This window comes from Lynx rufus, unplaced genomic scaffold (genome assembly GCF_022079265.1).
Source record: "Lynx rufus isolate CCGP_SWC_20201006 ecotype Redwood Valley unplaced genomic scaffold, mLynRuf1.p SCAF_15, whole genome shotgun sequence".
NCBI classification, from domain to species: Eukaryota; Metazoa; Chordata; class Mammalia; order Carnivora; family Felidae; genus Lynx; species Lynx rufus.
This window is the reverse complement of record NW_025814829.1, coordinates 17,827,470-17,833,469: the sequence shown is the minus strand read 5'-3', so window position 1 is coordinate 17,833,469 and position 6,000 is coordinate 17,827,470.

Below are 6,000 nucleotides of genomic sequence, written 5' to 3'. Positions count from 1 at the left end.
TCTCTGTCTTCTGGAGGTCCCACTATTTTTGTTTCCTCTTGTGCTTTTGGCCTTTTCTCTCTTTATTTTACTGGTTCCATTCTTACTCCTAATATCGATGAAATCCTTATATTTTATCCCCCTTCATTATTCTCTCTTTTACTTTTAGGTCTCATCTACCATAATGGATTTATCAATCACTCCTGTATTTATAACTTCCAAATATAAATATCTAGTCATGAACTTTTATTCAGAATTCTGATTTTGAATTTTCATGCAGAATTCTCCATCTGGATGTTTTAGCCTCAAATTAAGCAAGCATAAAATCAACTCCATGTTTTACCATAATCACATTCTTCTCTGGGCTTTCTAATTTCTTTTCATGATACTCTTATCTTTTAATTGCTGGGTTCTAAAACGATGCAGCATTTTTCTTTTTTTGTTTTCCATTTAATTAGTCACTGGATCCTGTTGATTTTTCTCTCTAAATTATTATGCATCTACATCTATTCCTTTCCTAGTGTAGTCACTGTATTTTCTCTACCTCAGGCCAATGTCACCCTGGTTTTGAACGATAGTAATAGTTTACTTTGTTCCTTTTCCACTCTTCTCTAATCCATTCTGTATGTTTAGATACATTCATCTTATAAGATGTAACTTTCTTTGTTCCACACTCATGCCTACAAAAGTTTAATGCCTATATTAAATGTCAAGGTTCAAACTAGGACAATTTACTAATCGAAGCTAGAAGTTGGCTGGTTGTAAATAAGAAAGGGCTCCATGTTATTAAATCAGGTTTAGTGGCTGAATAATGAATAATGGTTGCAGATTTAGCTGTACTTGAACATGAGGCAGGTGAAGAAAGCAAGTAATAAATATGTCAAATGCAATTTTTGGTCTTGGCCTGTGGGACCAGGTTTTGAAATTTAATAGTTATACATAAAGGACTTGTAACAATAAGTTAATTCAGGATGGTGAGAGCCAAAAATGTCAGTAAAAAAAGAGCCAGATAAGTGGAGCATGGTAATCAAGTCAAGGATGACACTGAAGAAAAATAGAAAATGAAGAGTTAGTGACATTATGATAAGAAGCATTGGTTCCTAAATGTTCCAAAGGTGTGTTGTACTGATTGAGACTTGCTCTTAAAGGCCACAAATAATTGATGCAACATGGGATTCCTTTGAAAGTATCATTTTAGGGAGCTCTGTTTGGTTTAATGCTTGGCAATCCATCAGATTAAATACCAAAGGTATATATCTGCTTAACTCACCGTGCTCTACAAGAATGTTTTTCTGTGGTAATGCCACTACCTAATTAAGAGATCACTTTCTTTCATGGGTCAACGTTCAAAGTCATTGCTGTTCAAATCATTCATAATGCTAAAGGTCCATGTAGTATGATTGACCAAGATATAAAATATACTCATAAATTCTTCCTACATAGAAAAGTTCCTTTCAATACTTAGAACATTGCATTATACATTTCAAAACTTACTAAGAGTAATCTGAATGTTTAAATAAATGGTTCTATAATTAGAAGTGTCTTATGAACTATTCTAGTGCTATATCTAAAACAATGTCTATTTTAATGAAATTATCCATACCGAACAAATCATTCTTCCAATATCCAAACATTTTATAATTAAGAATCCCTCCACAAATAATGCTGTTCTCTTGTTTTCTATTGACTCATAAGGTTTATGCGTTGAAGCCCATTTATCTAATGGACCTATTTCAGTGATTTCTTCATCTTCTGAAATGCAATAGAATATTTTATTTTTAATACTCAAACAGCATTAAAAGTGTTTCTTATTATTGTACTTTTTTGAGTATTTTTTATCTACAAAGCTTAGTTGCACGTTTCTCAAAACTGAAACGCCATCTTACGCGTCTCCATCCCTTAGATAATGTTCATTGTAGTCTGTCGGGAGTTGCTGAGAAAAAGTTGATATTTTTATGGTCGACAGATTAATCCCTCTTCCAGTGTTTTAAAGAGCAATGCATGTTTTACTGAAGGTTGCCAATATCTAGGAATAAGGAAAATCCTAACCCTGAGAAATGCAGTATAATGGTCACAGGGTACAGTCATAATAGCATCAAAATGCAAATCAAAATACTTAAGTTCTGGTTTTAGTTCTAGGCATAAACTATGAGTTACTTCTTTCTTTGCCACAAATCTCTCTTTTTTTAAAACGTTGATTCATTTATTTTGAAAGAAAGAGACAGCACAAAGCCTGACATGGGGCTCAATCCCACAAACCATGAGATCATGACATGAGCTGAAATCAAGAGTAAGACAATTAACCGACTGACCACCCAGGGTGCCCCTGCTACATATCTCTTGAGACGGATTACTTACTGATATAAGATTTTATTATTCTATGACTATATTATCCCTACATCTTTTTCAGCTCTCAAATTTCTTTGTTTTAAAAATAAGCTATTTCATTTGTAAAATGCCATGACTTTCTTATCATTTTATTACCTGAACTTACTTTTTTATTCATATTTAAATGAAGAATGATTCATAATCATCTCAATTAGTATGCATTTACTGTTTGCTGTACACATTCATTTTCTCTCTTGTAATCACTTACTATGTCCCTACTATGTTCTGATACTATTACTTATTTCATAATCCCAATAACCATAGGAAATTATGCCACTCATTTAGATGTCTATTAATGCTTTTGATTGAAATAACTCTCATGGGAAAATTAGCAAATAAAACATGATATCCCCCACTATTTCCTTACAGCAACTATCATAGGGAAGTTTAGGCAAAAATAAATGTCATGAGTATTAAGACAAATCAAGTTAACTTAAAATGCTACAAGCTCCATATACTGTCTTAAAGATCTTATTCATCATCCCAAAAAGAAAGAGTTATGCTTAGGGGCGCCTGGGTGGTGCAGTCGGTTGAGCGTCCGACTTCAACCAGGTCAAGATCTCGCGGTCCGTGAGTTCGAGCCCCGCATCGGGCTCTGGGCTGATGGCTCAGAGCCTGGAGCCTGTTTCTGAATCTGTGTCTCCCTCTCTCTCTGCCCCTCTCCCGTTCATGCTCTGTCTCTCTCTGTCCCAAAAATAAATAAACGTTTGAAAAAAAAATTAAAAAAAAAAAGAGTTATGCTTAGAAATAAATTGTACCACGAGTGGTACAGCTTGTCCCTTCAGCTTGAGACCCAGAAGGAGGAGACATAGGGACAGAGCCCTGAGCTAGTGTCTTAGTCAGTTGGAGCTGTTGTAACAAGAATGCCATAGCTGAGAAGTTAAGATAGTGAAGAAGTATGGGGACAGGGATTTCCTTTGTCCCTCAAAAACAGCTGTGTTGAGGTCCGATCACTTAGAACACCCAGGAAATCTCTCTGTGAAGTGGCAGAAAGATCTCCACAGGTGGAGGGAGACGGCTTGGTGGACCAAGGTGCATGTATGTGAATTGGGAGGAGATAAAACACATAGACACAGAAGGGAGGGAACCTCTTCTATTGAGAGACAAAGGGAAAAGACAGAGAGGCTGTGGATTGAGGTATTGAGTTAGTACAAGAGGAAAACCTCTCTGGACTATGGACTGGGGAACAAGAAATATAGAAAGTGCCAGTTTCAATTTTGCAAACAGCATCAGGAGCTGAAGATTAGAGTTTTCAATAGTGTACTACTTTCTCTGAACCAGAGCTGTCATCATGTGTGTGCACCTGGCGGGGAGGGGAACCAGCCCTGGGCACAGTAGCAAGCTCAGGGTCACACTGGAAGAGAACAGTCCTCTTCCTTGAGTAGTGTGGGAAGAGGGTTTATTGCCTCCCCAAGGACAAAAGACCCTGCAGGTAGGTGCTAGCCAAAGGCCTTTTATCAGCAGGGTGGAGTGGCTACTCCAGAACAGGGTCCATGCAGTGCAGAGCCCTTAAGAAGTCAGGTTTTGAGACTTAGCCTAGCACCTGAAAGATATGGGAGACTGTGGGACGGGACAAGCAACCTGCACACGCTACTCTGTGAGGGCTGCCCAACAGCGTGGTTTGAGACACCCAGTCTGTGGAAAAGAGATTGGGGTGTCGCTATTTTTCTCCCTATCACCAACAGGGTGTGACTTCAGGGAGCATCACAGTGGCCTCCAGTGGAGGCAGGACCGGCTTACACCAAACCCTGCCCCTCTGTGCCTGGTAACTGCTTATCTCCTGGACTGGGACTGACACTGACCAAACCAGAAGGCATATCCTCCAGACCAGCACAACCACCAGTCCTAGGCACCACCAGATGACTGTTCTATGTTTTTGTCTATTTGTTTTTTTGTCTTTTTGTCTTTTCTGTCCGTTTCTTTTTTCTTTTCTTTTCTTTCCTTTTCTTTTCTTTTCTTTTCTTCATTTCTCTTTTTTTTCCTACCTTCTTTTTTTTTTCTTTCTTTTTAATGTTTACTTATTTTGAAGAGAGAGAGAGAGAGAGAGAGTTCAAGTGGGGGAGGAGCAGAAAGAGAGGGAGACACAGAATCTGAAGCAGGCTCCAGGTCCGAGCTGTCAGCACAGAGCACGATGTAGGGCTCAAACTCACAAACCATGAGATCATGACCTGAGCCAGAGTTGGAAGCTTAACCTACTGAGCCACCCAGTCACCCCAACATGGGTGTTTTTTCTATTGGAATCGGGTTCATATTTTCTGATTTGGTTTTTGGTCAATTCTTAATCAGGCATTTTTACTCTATTCTTTTTTACACATTTTCTGTATCTCCTTCTTTATTTTCCTTTATCTCTCTCTGGACTAAACCATATAGTTTTTTTGATTCTCTTCTTGGTCTTCCCCCTCCCTTTCATTTTTCTTTTTTTATGGGATCAGGCTCCCATTTGCCCCCCCCCCTTTCCTTTTTTCCAGCATTATTGCAATGAACAAACCAAAGCACATCAGGTGGAAAATACAAACACTCCACCACTATAAGAAAGGAGGAAGGAGCTTTGCAAAAAAACTGACCAGGGGAATGAGCCACCAAAATGCAATAACAGAGTACACTCAACACATTCCAAAAACACTTCCTGAGGTGCCAGGTGCTGGACAGTGTATGACCCTTTTTTTAATATAGTAGTACACACAGGTGCAGGACACATAACAAAATATTAAAACACGTAAAAGACAGAAACCTAGCCAAAATGACAAAATGAAAGAATTCTCCTCAAAAGAAAATCCAGGAAGAAATGACAGCCAAAGAATTGCTCAAAACAGATACGTTGTTTGTATATTGACATATTGAGGTATTGAGGAACAAAAATTTAGACTAACAGTCATAAGACTAATAGCTTGGCTTGAAAAAAAAAACATAGAAGACAGCAGAAAATGTATTGCTGCAGAGATCAAAGATCTATGATATAGTCATGATGAGTTAAGAAATGGTCTAAATGAGATGCAGAAGACACTAGATGCATTGACAGCAAGGATGGAAGAAGCAAAGGGGAGAATAGGTGAAATAGAAAATAAAATTATGGAAAATGGTGAAGCTGAAAGAAAGAGGGTACAGAAATTACTGGACCACAAGGGGAGAATTAGAGACCTAAATGATTCAATGAAATGAAATAATATTTGTATCATAGGATTTCCAGAAGAAGAAAAAGAGAGAGAAAGGGACAGAAGGTTTATTTGAATGAATTATAGATGAGAACTTCCCTAATTTGGGGAAGAATAATTGAATCAGATATCAAAAACTTTCCAACAAATAAGAGTCCTGGGCCAGATGGCTTCCCAGGGGAATTCCACCAGACATTTAAAGCAGAGTTAACACTTATTCTTCTCAAATTGTTCCAAAAAATAGAAATGGAAGGAAAGCTTCTAGACTCATTCTACGAAGTCAGCATTACTTTGACTCCAAAATCAGACAAAGACCCCAATAAAAAGGAGAATTACGTGCCAATATCCCTGATGAACAGGGATGCTAAAATTCTCAACAAGATAGTAGCAAATCAAATTCAACAGTACGTTAAAACAATTATTCACCATGATCAAATGGGATTCATTCCTGGGCTTCAGGGCTTGTTCAATATTCACAAAT